The sequence below is a fragment of the Zea mays genome, chromosome 2 (genome assembly GCF_902167145.1).
Source record: "Zea mays cultivar B73 chromosome 2, Zm-B73-REFERENCE-NAM-5.0, whole genome shotgun sequence".
Classification (NCBI taxonomy): Eukaryota; Viridiplantae; Streptophyta; class Magnoliopsida; order Poales; family Poaceae; genus Zea; species Zea mays.
The window spans coordinates 193,638,672-193,655,032 of NC_050097.1; the positions used below are offsets into that span (position 1 = coordinate 193,638,672).

The window sequence follows — 16,361 nt, forward strand, 5'->3', positions numbered from 1 at the left end:
TGTCATTTACATTTCCAGGTGGTTTATACAATTAGATAGTTTCATTTTTGTGTAAAGATGATCTCGTGGATTTTAGGTATGTTGTTTCTGAATACCCATTGTTTCCATTCTGTTCATCCTCTGGTTCGGTAAAATTTCAACCATAAAGCAGGTTTAGTTCAATTATTATGATACACTGATAGTGTGACATATACCTCCATTAAATGGAATCTTAGTATGGTCTTGCTCTTGATGTTGATTGGCAATTAAAAATGAGTATATGAAAGAACAAATTGCTACATGGCTGTAGGTATTCACATTTTTATGCACATCTATTTTCTTTGCAGTGTCTTGGTGTGCGCTCATGAACTCATTCAGTCATATGAAAGAACAAATATAAATCTGCAATTATTCCACTAAGTCTTTGGCGTTAGGAGTGTAGCTGATATGTTGTCATGTATGATTATGCTGAATATCTGGCACTAAGAACCTTTGTGTATAACCCACTCACAGTTCTTTTTTTCTTCCCCAATAAGCCAGGTTCCAAGTGAAGAAGAAACAATTCTTTCGAAACTTCATTACTATTACACTGTTTGGTGCAGTTGGCACCTTGATCTCTTTTACTCTAATATCCCTTGGTAGGTTCGGTCCTAAATTTCACTTTTAACATGATTATATGCTTCTGGATTTCTGCCTGCCTAACTCACATTTGATCTCAATAGGCGCTCTAGGACTAATATCAAGGCTTAATATCGGCGCACTTGAACTGGAAGACTATCTTGGTAAGTTCATCACCCAAAGCATAAACACTTATGTTGCCCATATACAGTTCTTTCTTTCTGACTCTTGTACATCTTAAATTTCAGCACTTGGGGCAATATTCTCGGCCACAGACTCGGTTTGCACCTTGCAGGTGTTAAGCCAATATGAGACACCATTCTTGTACAACCTCGTGTTTGGTGAAGGTGTTGTCAATGACGCAACTTTGTTGTGTTGTTCAATGCAATCTAGAACTTTGATCCTGGAAATATCAGCGGTGCCAAATTACTGAACTTCATTGGCAGTTTCCTTTATCTGTTCAGCTCCAGCACCATTCTTGGAGTAGCTATAAGTTATATGCTCTTCCACTTCTAGCTTTGCTAAAGTTTACTGACATGTGTTTTTTTTTCTGCAGTCTGGACTTCTTAGTGCTTATACCATTAAGAAGTTGTACTTTGGCAGGTTTTTACTTGTAAAGCCCTAAAATTGGTATAATAAAAAAAATAAAATAAATGCATAAATTGATATAAAAGTGTTTTGGAATCTATGGAACCCTTGGAGTTTTATTGATTTTTTTCTTTCCTTATGCATATTCGAATAATGAAATTAAGGTAGACAAATATCAAATAAATAAATACAAAAATATGCATTACATGCTGAAATTATTATTGTTGCACTTTGTATTCCCATTTGTGAGACAAGCTTATGTTAGGGAACTAGAAATTAAAAATAGAAATAGAAAATAAAAGAGAAAAAGCATATGTACTATAATAATAATAATGATATATAAATAAATATATCCTATTATGCTGGTATTTTAATTGTGCACTTGACCCATGTGTAAGACTCACTAACAAATTCAAATTCAAATGGTAATTTTGAAATGTAGGAAGAAATGCAAATCATAAAAGAAAAAGGATAACAAAAAAAAGAAAACAACTTCCTGGGCTGAATTACTAGTTCTCGGCCCACTAAAACCCTGACTTCTTCTCTATGCGGCCCATCTTCCCCATCCACGCGCGGTCTGGCTGGTGGCTCTTCGCACTGACATGTGGGGCCCAATGGCCAGCCACTGCCCGCTCTCATGGCCGTCATCCCGGTGGCTCTGGCGTGTGGGACCGCTTGTACGGTCGCGCTCGGACCCTCTGGTTTTCCTCTCTGGTTGGTGGACCCGTGCTGCCAGGATTGTCTTCCCCATGGGCTGCACGTGAAACAGGAACCCGAAGTCACCGTAGGCTATTACCATCGGAACCCGCGAACTCCGCCGTTGATCTCGCTGCTGCTCCGCTCGGACTCGCCCTGCCCCTATAAAACCCGACCGCTCTAACTCCCTTAACCATCTCGACGAACACCCAGTCACCAAGTGAACCGTAGGCGGAAGGGAGAGAGAAGAAGATTGCCGCCGCTTTGTGCATCGGTCGGGGCTGCGTCTCTTGTCGTGGAAAGAAGACCTGGAGCATCGCCGTGATGCGGGGATGATGTGTGTGCCCCCACCTGGCGGAATCAGCGGCTATGGCGTGCGAATTTCCTCGCCGACGTTGATACTCCGCCATGGATGGCACTTCACCGTGGTCAGGTGCTCCCCACGTCGCTACAACCAGTAAGACTTCCTTCTTTATGCTCGCAAACATCAAAGCTTCGTGTAGCTCCATTCGATTTGGGGTTTGGGGCTCTGGCTCGTTTGGGGGGGGAACCACAATCATGGCGCCGTCGTGCCCGTGAGCGCGCCGTCGCTCCTCGGCCGTGGGTGGAAGATAGGCTCCCTGTCGTTCGATCGTGAACGGACGGTGGAGATTAGTCATGGGAATACCTATTGGGGGGGGATAAACCAGAGCTGTAGATCTAGATCCAACGGCTGTGGACCTATATCGGTTCCAAGCCGTCCCGATGTGATCTGGGCCCTCCATCTCTAATCGGGCGGTCCAGATCGCGTACCCCTTCGTCGTCTAATCTGGTCCCTGGATCCAGGATCGAACGGCTCAGGTTTGATCATACCCCTTCGCCTTGACATTTATTCTAAAGACCCCCTTAGCTTTTCTCAAATCAACCCGCCACCCGAGTCAGTGTTAAGATCATTACAGAGAAGACCTCGGATTTACAAAATGAACCCCGAACTCCTGTTAAATTGTGCCTGCAGTACACTTATTCGCTGGAATTAATAAAATAGACCTAGAAAATGATTTCTTGTGTAAAGGAAATACTAAATGCTTACAAAATTCATAACTTCTACGTTTTAACTCCGATTTGACCCGTTCAAGTTGCGTTAAATAATTAATTTGTTTACCATATGCCCATTGGATTAACTTACTTAATTAAAAAATTAAAGTAGTATTTTCACTTCCTAGTTGTAATTTGACTAAAATACGTTCTCTAATCAAGTTATAACTTGGATTAAAATTAAATTAATGATAATTAACCTAGAACCTAGTTTTCCTATTTAATCACATCAACCTTTGGAAAATCGTAACTCGAAACCGTAACTCCGAATTTAATGATTCTCATTCCTACGATCTCGTAGCAGCGCATAGATTATTATTACGCAGTTTATTCTTATGTTTGGTGTGATGTTAATTTTGCCTATACATGTATGTCTGTATTGCTACGTTTAGCGGTGAGAACACGTGTCATCTGAAGAGCAAGTTGGTACCTGGAATCTCAAGTCCCAGGCAAGTTGTGCCCTTGATCACTTCTTTTTACCCAGCCATGTTCTAATTAATCATAATGATCTGCATAGGTTAATTTTGATGGGACCCAATAGGTTACCCTAGTTTGATTATCTTTATACCTTGTTTACCACTGAACTTTTTGGGTAGTACTTGCTAGTGCTTTATGTGGTTTTGGGTATGAAGATACATTATTCATGATTATACTTTTGTTATCCGTTGTTATTTATTGTTCATGATAAGATCATTATGTTAATTGGAACATGGAGCGACCACCCAGAAAAACAGTGCTACCACAAGGGTTTATGGACGCCCTTGGCTGATTAATTAGGAAAGCTAGTGGAGGACTACCTTACCCGAAAGGGGCAAGGGCAGTAGGGGAGTGGTCAGTGTAGGGAGGTCCTTGGTTGATTTTTGCTGCGATGGCGGTCAGGCAAGAACCCTGCATTGGAGCTTCCTACAAACTGTAGCGGGTTTTCTGAAGCTAGTGGAACTTTGTAAAGGCCTCGTAATGTTACCCTGCCTCGCCTCCTCGGTAGAGGTGTATGGGAAGTCGCGATCCCTTGGCAGATGGGTAACATGACTTGTGGGTAAAGATGCGCAACCTCTGTAGAGTGTAAAACTGGTATACTAGCTGTGCTCACGGTCATGAGCAGCTCGGACCCTCACATGATTAATTTATGGAACCTAAATTCAATTTGTCATATGCATTGCATCGCAAGTGATGTTGTTACTTTTGTTCTACTACTTAATTGGGTTGGTATTTACTTATACTTAGTAACTGCTAATAAAATTTTGACCAACTTTAAAAGCAATGCTCAACTCTAACCATCCTCTTTGGTAAGCCTTGCACTTCACGTGAGCTCCCACCTTTGGCGAGCTCATGCACATTATTCCCCACAACTTGTTGAGCAATGAACGTATGTGAGCTCACTCTTGCTGTCTCACACCCCCACAGGTCAAGAACAGGTACTACAGGATGAGGCGCATGGAGGATGCTCTGGCGAGTTCGTGAGAGGTCTAGGTCGTCGTCTCCCAGTCAACTTTGGGTTGCTGGACCGTTGTCTCCTTATAATGTAATTATTTATTTATTTTGTATAGAACTCTTGTTCTTTAGTAAAGATGTGACATTCGATCATGTGCCATGATTCATCATATGTGTGAGACTTGGTCCCAGCACACCTGGTGATTGTTCGCGCCCGGGTCTTGGTGCCCCGAAATCCAGGTGTGACAGAAGTGGTATCAGAGGAATGTTGACTGTAGGACGAAACCTAGATAGAACTGGACAACCATTGTCTACTTACCTTTGCTACTCTGATCTTTTCTAAACTTTCCTTAATCTTTCTCATCTATTTCCGCTTTACTCTGATTATTCTTACCTTTTCATTCTAAAGACAAATGTGGATTTCACACTTTGAAGTCCTGTATCTAAAGTAACTTTTAGGAGTAGGAGACCTATTCTTAGGAACAAAAAAATAAAACTATTTTTGTAGATATCTATGAACTTGAATGTTTGTTCTTATGATACTTGTCTGATTTGGATCTTTGATTGAGTGTGATGAGTTGTGGAGTAATGTCCACAATTACATCTGCATATACATATAGAAAAAAATATTTATAAAATAACTAGATAAACTACCTCATTAAAGTATCTAGCCTAACAATATCTATCTCATCTTGAAAGATTCTATCATACACTCATAGATCCATCTTATCTTAAAAAGATACTCATCTTATCTTGAAAAGATATTATGTCACCCTAGTAGATCTAACTGACCTCAAAAGATTTTATCTTTATGGATCCATCATATCCTAATAAGCATACTTATCCACCCTAGTTTAACAACCATGATCTAATGCAAATTAATTAGATCATATCTAGTCAAACTAGTCATACCAATCTAATCTAGATCCCATCTAATCTATTATGATCTAATCTAGAGTAAGTTACTTAATGCTGGTACAAAAGATAAGACCATACTCCTAATTCACTTAGGCCTAAATTGGGGACTCAGATTAACTCGGCTATACCTAACAACTTGACCTGCATAATAGGGTACATAACTTATCCAACCAGTCTGGGGCAAACAACCCAGCCAATAGAGTCTTGATGGATTGCATAATCTATCTATCCCCACCTGATATAAAACAAGATTTTGGCCTACATCATGTAGTCTATTCCACCCATACCTATCTTAACCATATTCCTCCACCCCGATGATATACACTCACCTCGAATCAATGAGACCAAGACCGGAGAAGAAAAGATCAACATCGATAAGGAAGGATATAACAGTCAAAGCGAATCTCGAGATAAATCAAAACTTAAACATTTCGAACGAAGTCTTTTTCTTGCCATAATCTATTCTTGCCCTAACCTATTCATCTCTTATCCCACATAATAAGTAGCTGGACACCTATGCTCTCCTAATCACTCACTAGTAATTATAAAAAATGAGACTCTAGAATTTTGAACCAATTATGAACTAAAAGTCGAATTACAAACCAATCCCTTTGTATCTCTTTTCTTACAAATCTCGAGGACGAGATTTCTGTTAAGGGGGGTAGGATTTGTAAAGCCCTAAAATTGGTATAATAAAAAAAATAAAATAAATGCATAAATTGATATAAAAGTGTTTTGGAATCTATGGAACCCTTGGAGATTTATTGATTTTTTTTCTTTCCTTATGCATATTCGAATAATGAAATTAAGGTAGACAAATATCAAATAAATAAATACAAAAATATGTATTACATGCTGAAATTATTATTGTTGCACTTTGTATTCCCATTTGTGATACAAGCTTAAGTTAGGGAACTAGAAATTAAAAATAGAAATAGAAAAGAAAAGAGAAAAAGCATATGTACTATAATAATAATAATGATATATAAATAAATATATCCTATTATGCTGGTATTTTAATTGTGCACTTGACCCATGTGTAAGACTCACTAACAAATTCAAATTCAAATGGTAATTTTGAAATGTAGGAAGAAATGCAAATCATAAAAGAAAAAGGATAACAAAAAAAAGAAAACAACTTCCTGGGCTGAATTACTAGTTCTCGGCCCACTAAAACCCTGACTTCTTCTCTATGCGGCCCATCTTCCCCATCCACGCGCGGTCTGGCTAGTGGCTCTTCGCGCTGACATGTAGGGCCCAATGGCCAGCCACTGCCCGCTCTCATGGCCGTCATCCCGGTGGCTCTGGCGTGTGGGACCGCTTGTACGGTCGCGCTCGAACCCTCTGGTTTTCCTCTCTGGTTGGTGGACCCATGCTGCCAGGATTGTCTTCCCCGTGGGCCGTGCGTGAAACAGGAACCCGAAGTCACCATAGGCTATTACCACCGGAACCCGCGAACTCCGCCATTGATCTCGCTGCTGCTCCGCTCGGACTCGCCCTGCCCCTATAAAACCCGGCCGCTCTAGCTCCCTTAACCATCTCGACGAACACCCAGTCACCAAGTGAACCGTAGGCGGAAGGGAGAGAGAAGAAGATTGCCGCCGCTTTGTGCATCGGTCGGGGCTGCGTCTCTGGCCGTGGAAAGAAGACATGGAGCATCGCCGTGACGCGGGGATGATGTGTGTGCCCCCACCTGGCGGAATCAGCAGGCTATGGCGTGCGAATTTCCTCGCCGACGTTGATACTCCGCCATGGATGGCACTTCACCGTGGCCAGGTGCTCCCCACGCCGCTACAACCAGTAAGACTTCCTTCTTTATGCTCGCAAACATCAAAGCTTCGTGTAGCTCCATTCGATTTGGGGTTTGGGGCTCTGGCTCGTTTGGGGGGGGAACCACAATCATGGCGCCGCCGTGCCCGTGAGCGCGCCGCCGCTCCTCGGCCGTGGGTGGAAGATAGGCTCCCTGTCGTTCGATCGTGAACGGACGGTGGAGATTAGTCATGGGAATACCTATTGGGGGGGATAAACCAGAGCCGTAGATCTAGATCCAACGGCTGTGGGCCTATATCGGTTCCAAGCCATCCCGATGTGATCTGGGCCCTCCATCTCTAATCGGGCGGTCCAGATCGCGTACCCCTTCGTCGTCTAATCTGGTCCCTGGATCCAGGATCGGACGGCTCAGGTTTGATCATACCCCTTCGCCTTGACATTTATTCTAAAGACCCCCTTGGCTTTTCTCAAATCAACCCGCCACCCGAGTCAGTGTTAAGATCATTACAGAGAAGACCTCGGATTTACAAAATGAACCCCGAACTCCTGTTAAATTGTGCCTGCAGTACACTTATTCGCTGGAATTAATAAAATAGACCTAGAAAATGATTTCTTGTGTAAAGGAAATACTAAATGCTTACAAAATTCATAACTTCTACGTTTTAACTCCGATTTGACCCGTTCAAGTTGCGTTAAATAATTAATTTGTTTACCATATGCCCATTGGATTAACTTACTTAATTTAAAAATTAAAGTAGTATTTTCACTTCCTAGTTGTAATTTGACTAAAATACGTTCTCTAATCAAGTTATAACTTGGATTAAAATTAAATTAATGATAATTAACCTAGAACCTAGTTTTCCTATTTAATCACATCAACCTTTGGAAAATCGTAACTCTAAACCGTAACTCCGAATTTAATGATTCTCATTCCTACGATCTCGTAGCAGCGTATAGATTATTATTACGCAGTTTATTCTTATGTTTGGTGTGATGTTAATTTTGCCTATACATGTATGTCTGTATTGCTACGTTTAGCGGTGAGAACACGTGTCATCTGAAGAGCAAGTTGGTACCTGGAATCTCAAGTCCCAGGCAAGTTGTGCCCTTGATCACTTCTTTTTACCCAGCCATGTTCTAATTAATCATAATGATCTGCATAGGTTAATTTTGATGGGACCCAATAGGTTACCCTAGTTTGATTATCTTTATACCTTGTTTACCACTGAACTTTTTGGGTAGTACTTGCTAGTGCTTTATGTGGTTTTGGGTATGAAGATACATTATTCATGATTATACTTTTGTTATCCGTTGTTATTTACTGTTCATGATAAGATCATTATGTTAATTGGAACATGGAGCGACCACCCGGGAAAACAGTGCTACCACAAGGGTTTATAGATGCCCTTGGCTGATTAATTAGGAAAGCTAGTGGAGGACTACCTTACCCGAAAGGGGCAAGGGCAGTAGGGGAGTGGTCAGTGTAGGGAGGTCCTTGGTTGATTTTGCTGTGATGGCGGTCAGGCAAGAACCCTGCATTGGAGCTTCCTATAAACTGTAGCGGGTTTTCTGAAGCTAGTGGAACTTTGTAAAGGCCTCGTAGTGTTACCCTGCCTCGCCTCCTCGGTAGAGGTGTATGGGAAGTCACGATCCCTTGGCAGATGGGTAACATGACTTATGGGTAAAGATGCGCAACCTCTGCAGAGTGTAAAACTGGTATACTAGCCGTGTTCACGGTCATGAGCAGCTCGGACCCTCACATGATTAATTTATGGAACCTAAATTCAATTTGTCATATGCATTGCATCGCAGGTGATATTGTTACTTTTGTTCTACTACTTAATTGGGTTGGTATTTACTTATACTTAGTAACTGCTAATAAAATTTTGACCAACTTTAAAAGCAATGCTCAGCTCTAACCATCCTCTTTGGTAAGCCTTACACTTCACGTGAGCTCCCACCTTTGGCGAGCTCATGCACATTATTCCCCACAACTTGTTGAGCGATGAACGTATGTGAGCTCACTCTTGCTGTCTCACACCCCCCCCCACAGGTCAAGAACATGTACTACAGGATGAGGCGCATGGAGGATGCTCTAGCGAGTTCGTGAGAGGTCTAGGTCGTCGTCTCCCAGTCAACTTTGGGTTGCTGGACCGTTGTGTCCTTATAATGTAATTATTTATGTATTTTGTATAGAACTCTTGTTATTTAGTAAAGATGTGACATTCGATCCTGTGCCATGATTCATCATATGTGTGAGACTTGGTCCCAGCACACCTGGTGATTGTTCGCGCCCGGGTCTTGGTGCCCCGAAATCCGGGTGTGACAGTACTTGACACAACACAATTTTTTTAATTAAAAAATTGATGGTATTTCCACATCTTACATTCCTCTTATTTGACATGCACCCTAGGCATTCAACCTATCGTGAAGTTTCCATTATGATGCTAATGGCTTATTTATCTTACATGCTAGCTGAAGTGAGCACCCTGTACTTTTAACCTTTGCAGACATTTTGCATTTTTTAAAGCAAACATAGCTGAAAATTGTTATTAACGAGTTGCCTTTTATTGTAAGTTGCTCGATTTGAGTGGCATTCCCACTGTGTTTTTCTGCGGTATCGTAATGTCACACTATACTTGGCATAATGTAACAGAAAGTTCGAGGGTCACAACCAAGTAAGTAGCTTCATACCTTCTGTATGGACATTTGCTTTTGATCATGCATTCTTTGGTAATGCTTATGCTAATGTACTATTGGATGGATCACATGCATGCCTTTGCAACATTGTCGTTTATCTCCAAGACTTTTCTGTTTCTTTATGTTGGTATGGATGCATTGGATATAGAGAAGTGGAAGATTGTCGGTCAAACTTATAGGCATACTCTCTCCCTCTTTTTCTCTCTTCATTGCTCAACTAGAAGATCTTTCTTCTGAATCTGTATTTTCTATCATGTGCAGCCCGGTAAAGTCTATCGCTTTGAGCAGCACCATTTTAGCCTTGGTGCTGGTTTCAAGAGCTACTTTTGTTTCCCCACTATCCTTTCTATCAAATTTGACAAAAAAAACTCCAAATGGAAATATATCTTTTAGGCAGCAGGTAAGTCTTTAACTTAGCAACATATTAACTTCTTATGTTCTCTTGAAACAGTTGTTATGTTCCTTACATGATATTGGTCATTCAGGTTATTGTTTGGTGGGCGGGTCTCATGAGAGGTGTTGTGTCTATTGCGTTGGCTTACAATAAGGTAAATCTTGTGATTGGTCTATCTGGTTTGAGCTTTGGTCTGGAATTGTGTTACTGCTTTTGTTTCATCTATCCATTCCAAAACATAGGACATTTTTTGTTGTCGTAAGTCAAAATTCTCTAACTTTGACAAATTTTATAGAAAATATACCAACATCAACAACCTTCATTTCTTAATCTTATATAGATGTTGCAGTGTTTTCATTCTCAACTAAATGTCACGATTAGCCATGTAGTCTCTTTAATTGTTTTTAAAATTGAAACTGCAAAATTCAACCTTGCAAGTCTTCTTAATGTTATAACCATAGATTTAAAACCTAATCAGTGAGTTAACTTGTCTTCAAACAGGTGATTCAAAGAAACAATGTTGAAGATCGGGATAGGCTACTTTCTTTTGAGAAGATGTTTATCGGTAAAATCTCTTTACCTAGCAATAAAAATCTGGATCTCTTGCAACATGATAAACATTAGAGTAAAGATAGTCAATTGACCACCCTTTAGGTAGTTGTAACAAGCTATTCCGAATTCTGTTGTAATTCCTCTTTGTGATTCAGTTCTGTGTTGAACATTTCCATTTGGATATTGATAACTGAAACAACTGTAAAATTTGATACTCTGTTATTCTTTATCTCCCAGTCGGGTCAGATGATTGTGCATCGTGGTTGCAGGTGTAATGGTTGCTCTCTGAAAACTAACGAAAATCTTGAGGTTCTACGAGGCATTCCTGTCGAGAGGTTGATGATAGAAACAGATTCTCCATATTGTGACATAATAAATGCTCATGCTGGAAGCCAGTATGTAAAATCTGTCTGGCCATCCAAGAAAAAAGAAAAGTATGAGCCAGATTCAACAGTAAAAGGTCGCAATGAGCCTTGTTTAGTCAGGTACGTTGCAACAGTTTGCCATCAATTCTTGGGTTTTCTTGCTCGGATAGATTGGTTGCTAAGTTTTTAAATATGACAACTGTTTTCGAGTGTAGAAAATATTTGCTTCTCATTTAAGTACTCCATTCTTTTACATGCTTTCTCTGTAGAAGCATCCAAGCAATCCAACCTTAACTCATGCCCTTCTCTGTAGAGAGACTAAACAAGAAACTTGTCTTTTACATGGAAATTTGTATTTCTACCCTGATCAATGTTGTTGAGCATTGATCATTGACTTTTGTGCTTCATTAGCCTTATTCCCTAAGTCAAGATTGTTCCATTGTTATTACTAGGACCTGAACTCGTCAGCCTTACCTGTTACTCAAATTTTTATTCTCACATGAATGTTGCCCCTAGAAAATTTGACTCGGAGCTATCAGTTTCAGGCAAGTTCTTGAGGTAGTGGCTGGAAGCAAAGGAATTTCTGACATAGAAGGCCTGAGTAGAACTCTGTACCACAACACATGCAGGTAAGATAACTTCGTACCAACCTTAGAATTTTCCACTGGTTATCAGTAACTAGAAACAACCCATGTCATAATCATGTTGCTTATTTGTAGCTCCAGCTCTGTGGTGTTCGATAAGTCATCTTTTAATCGATGTGAATACGTGATTAATGGATCTACCAATCTTGTAGGCTCTTCTTTCCTCAGGATCTTGACGCGTCTGCTAATGCGCAGCTTGAGAGTGGTACTACCGTCCAGGATTGCTGATGTCAGAGTGATTTTTTTTAAAAAATGTTTCCTTTTGGTTGGCGTTTGGTTCCGTAGAACTTCCAATATGCCTATGAAATGTTTTTGGTCTTATAATTTTCCCTCGCTGCCAATTTTGCCATGTTTCATGAGTTTGATGACATGTCAGGCAAGTTCTGACTATGTACAAGTACCCTACTGAGACTATATCGTAAAATCATTTAGGGCTGAGCATGTACAAGTACAGTTTGATGGCTACGTTGTTCACTATAATCAAACATCAACTAAGCTCTATATATATATATATATTTTATACTAATTTTTAAATCCCGTGGCAACGCACGGGCATGTGCCTAGTGACAACTAGAAGCTTAAAGCCACGATTTCAGCCATACGCTGCTCAAGTGCAATGAGCATAAATCTTGAAACAGTGATGTGTGTGAAAGTGTAAACCCATCTTGGTCTTTTTATCTCACAAACTTGGATTCATTTTTTAGCACATGTTTATTAGAGTTTATCCAGGGAAGTGAGTGACTCGGTAAAAGAGACATAGAAACCTAGAACATACATCATAACGCAAAGGATATCCACATATTTTACACATGTTATCTGCTAATATGAGCAGTGAACAAGATTTCAAAATTTCAAAAAATATTAATCATGTTCATATTTATAGAAAACAAGCTTAGGTCATAAAAAATTTGTCAAATGAGCAAAGTGATCCTCGCTCGCTAAGAGTATCCTCAACAGTTTATCCATCATTATTCTCGTATTTAAACTTTACTTTGTAAACGATGCAGTCTATAATACAAAACAGTATATTGCACGAGCACATGGGCTATTGGAGGTGATCTAAACATGGATCGCCGCTCATGAACGCTTGCTATATCTACAGGCATGGCACATGCGGAGCCATGAAGGCGTGATCTTCACTTTGAAAATGTAGGAAGAGGAACACGGGTCGGATCAGAGCAGTGTTGATATATTCTTTATTAGATAATATATAAAAGATGTTCCTCCTACCAGGCCACCATAAAGTGAGGAGGTAGATGAAGCGTCTCGACTTTATTCGATCATTGGGGAAGGTTTTGCCTATTTACCCTTAGCCATGCATGACGACTTGTGAGAGTTGAGGACGACACATGCAACCTTGCTTAGCAGACGTCCAACTCATAAAATTAGTTGATTTGGAGCTGTATCCGTATTTGTATGAATCACTTTGCTTATGCCAGTTATAAATAATAAAACCATTTTAGGTTTGTTCGGTTTTGAGTGAATTAAGAAGAATTAAAGACAATAAATCTTCTCACATTTAAATTTATATAGTATGAGATTTAATCTCATTCAATCTTTCTCAATTCACTCCTAACCGAACAAGCTTAGTTCACAATCTGCATATCGAAGCTAGCTAGAGAGTTGTAACTTGTAACGCTAAACACAAGGGAATGAAACATGTGTAGGTTAGCTAGGATTGACTCGACTGTATAGAGAAAGCAACAATCCAATAAACAAGATAGAGGTCACGATGGCACGCTGGGATTATCTATTTTAGATTACCATATTTAGTAATTTAGAAACTAAAATAGAATAAAATAGGGGACTAAAATTTAGTCACTATAAACAAACAGCCTCTTAGATTGGACAATTTTTCATCGTATAGATGAATAGATTATAGATCCACTGCCACCAAGGCCTGGAACAAAAATGACTGCAAGGGAAAGAAAACTTTAGGTCGCTTCTTTAATGGGCCAGCCTGCTACATTTTGCAGCCCATATATACACTTCGAATCACCGGATGTCAAAGTTCGCTTTCACCTTATATTTCGAACATTTCTTATCACAATCAGGTGCTTCTCTCTCCATACTTTTTTTGACAGAATGCTAGTAGATCATAGAACTGCACGTACATGATCAGTAAGAACTATAGGTCCACAACAAACTTGATGAAGTAACTCGGTTTTATTCCAGCACTGGGATATATATGTTGCTCATTCGGTCAAGAGAGCGAGACGTGCATTTAGAGAAGAGTACAAGGCAACAAACCAGTAATTTACATCACCACTATATATGCTTGCTAAGCTACCAGAGTCTCTTTTTTAGACTTTAATCCTACTTACATGACATTTTTTCTTATGTGAACGAGAGAGACATAAAAAAATGGATGGAGTGAGCTCTGATGCAAGAGTCAGCTCCTATGTGGGCTAAGACAAAAGCATGAAATAGAAGAGAGATAAGAGAATAATGTAAGAGTCAACACTATAACTAGGGGCTATTATGTTATTGTCCTCACTTTGATTTTTAATTGTGATTTTGTCCCCACTTTTCTGAAGTGAAGTTAAAAAGTTACCCCTACTTTGTGATTTTATCCCCGCTTTTGTAGCATAGTAGGGGTAACTTTCAGGTTCGTCCGAGAAAAGTGTGAGCAAAATCACAAAGTTTATAAAGTAGAGGCAAAATCACAATTAGATATTAAAGTGGGAGCAAGAATACAATATCCCCTTATAAAATAACCTTGTTGTATAAATGTTTTTTTGTTAGCACCAAATAACATGGTAAGTATTTATTATAGACTATTATTAAACTCGCTCTTAGACGAACTTTCATCGCATACTGCTAGCCACAAAGGCCGAGGGAAAGGCCTTGATCTGATGGGCCGGCCTGCTACACTTTGCAGCTCATCTACTTCACAAACCCCGGATCTTAAAATTCACTCTTTTTTATATACTGAGCATTTCTAGCACCTCGAGTCGCCTTTCTCCCCATACTTGTCCAGGAAGCCAGTTGATCATAGAACTGCATGCACATGAATACAATGATCTGCATGAATTAGCGATTGGCAAAAAAAATATTGAAGCACAAGTGTTAAAACTTGTTAGTAGGACAGCAGTTAAATGCTCACGGTAGCTGCTTGTGTGAGTATCAGAGTAGTGTGTCCACGAAGAAAAACCGACGCTACTCATCATCATCATCCCCGAGAAGGCGAGAACCAATGAACTCTTCGTCAAAGGAACTGAAGCTGAAAGACCGGCCCTGTTCTTGCTCCCGATGCTCCTCTTCGGCAGAGGAAGCGCCGCCATCGCCCAAGCCGCAAGACGCCTCGGCGCGGTCGACCTCGATGCAGTCCTTGTTCGCGTTCGCGCACGCAGCCTTGGTTCTCACGCGCTCTACCAGGCGGCACGGAAGGGGCAAGGAGCTGATCTGTGGTCGCGCAGAGGAAGCAAGCCATGCACGCGTCGGGGAGGAGGAACACGACGGCCGCGGGGGAGAGGAGGAGGAGGAACACGCGTAGTTCAGTGCGTGCAAGACCAAAGCAAACGACGACGACTTGGAAAAGGTGGTGCAGCTGGTGATGCCGATCGTTGCGGTGAAAGTGAAAGCGCCCTCCGTTAGAAGAGAAGGCATGGTTGCTCGTATTTATAATCGATTTTTAACATGGCTGCTCGTATTTTCTAGATTTATTGTAGAATTTAACGGCACTATTCTTTTAGTTGTAGATAAATTCGCACGTCGCCTGTCCAACTCGGTTCTTCAGAGCCAGAGGTGGTTCTATAGATAGGATGTGCGAGTGCGTGTGTGCATTTATAATGATGAGTATATGCACTTCTGGATCGTATGCGTCTGTACTGTACCAGCCTACCACGTCTAAAAAGCTATAATTTAATTTTTAATATCTAATTTTATCTTCGTGGCAACATTTATTCACGCAAAAAGACAGGTCTCCAAAAACAGTCGATGCACGCGCTATCCAAAATAATGCCGGTATACATCCCTTAGACCGTTAGTGTTTCAAAATAGCTCTGACAAGTAAATTTGTATGGACGTTCTAGTTTCTGGACGGTATGTGCGATGGGTACAATATTTATACCGGTTCAGACGAAACCTCCCTACATTTAATCTTCGGTAACTCACGCTACTGGTACCTTTACCGGTCAATGTTCATAGTACAGATTACAGACAACCAAGAGAGAGGGGAAAAGCTCCCAAGTCACCTGTACGGAGGAGATGGACCTAAAGGCTATAGAGCTGGAGGCCTAATTGAGCCTTTCCTTGGTGGCGGGGCTCCAGGTCTTCGCTCCTTGTCCTCGTCGATGCGTCCCTCTTTTCCCCCTTCTTTCGTGACCGACCTCCTTCTTTTATAGTCCAAGAAGAGGGTCGATCATTTGTGGCTTTCTCGAGGAGTCACTGGGCGATAGTAAAACCGAGTGTTTTACTCGGTAAAGTCGTGTTCGTCCGTGAGCGTCTCAGTCACTTGGTCGTCTCATATTCTTTATAGCGGACGACACAGACAGCGTGGGCCCCGTGTGACATTATTTTTGCCTCGGACCATTGCCGACCCTTGGCCTTCATAGCCTGGGTCTCGGCGTGACTTGTCTCTTTGTGCCCTGCAGGTACTCGACGCACTCAGACCTAGCCCTGATATGTTGT

At 40.9% G+C, this 16,361-nt stretch overlaps 2 pseudogenes across 2 annotated transcripts; both read left to right on the top strand.

Annotated features, from left to right (window-relative positions):
* The first annotated feature begins 1,110 nt into the window (after positions 1 to 1,110).
* On the top strand, positions 1,111 to 10,430 carry LOC103647518 (sodium/hydrogen exchanger superfamily pseudogene; annotated as a pseudogene). The gene is made up of 5 exons (NR_160857.1): positions 1,111 to 1,200; positions 9,488 to 9,554; positions 9,652 to 9,953; positions 10,036 to 10,174; positions 10,260 to 10,430. The product of NR_160857.1 is annotated as a sodium/hydrogen exchanger superfamily pseudogene (transcript).
* A 565-nt stretch (positions 10,431 to 10,995) lies between these two features.
* LOC103647519 (metallo-dependent hydrolases superfamily protein pseudogene) lies at positions 10,996 to 11,990 on the top strand (annotated as a pseudogene). The gene is made up of 3 exons (NR_160858.1): positions 10,996 to 11,205; positions 11,631 to 11,714; positions 11,882 to 11,990. The product of NR_160858.1 is annotated as a metallo-dependent hydrolases superfamily protein pseudogene (transcript).
* The last annotated feature ends 4,371 nt before the right edge of the window (positions 11,991 to 16,361 follow it).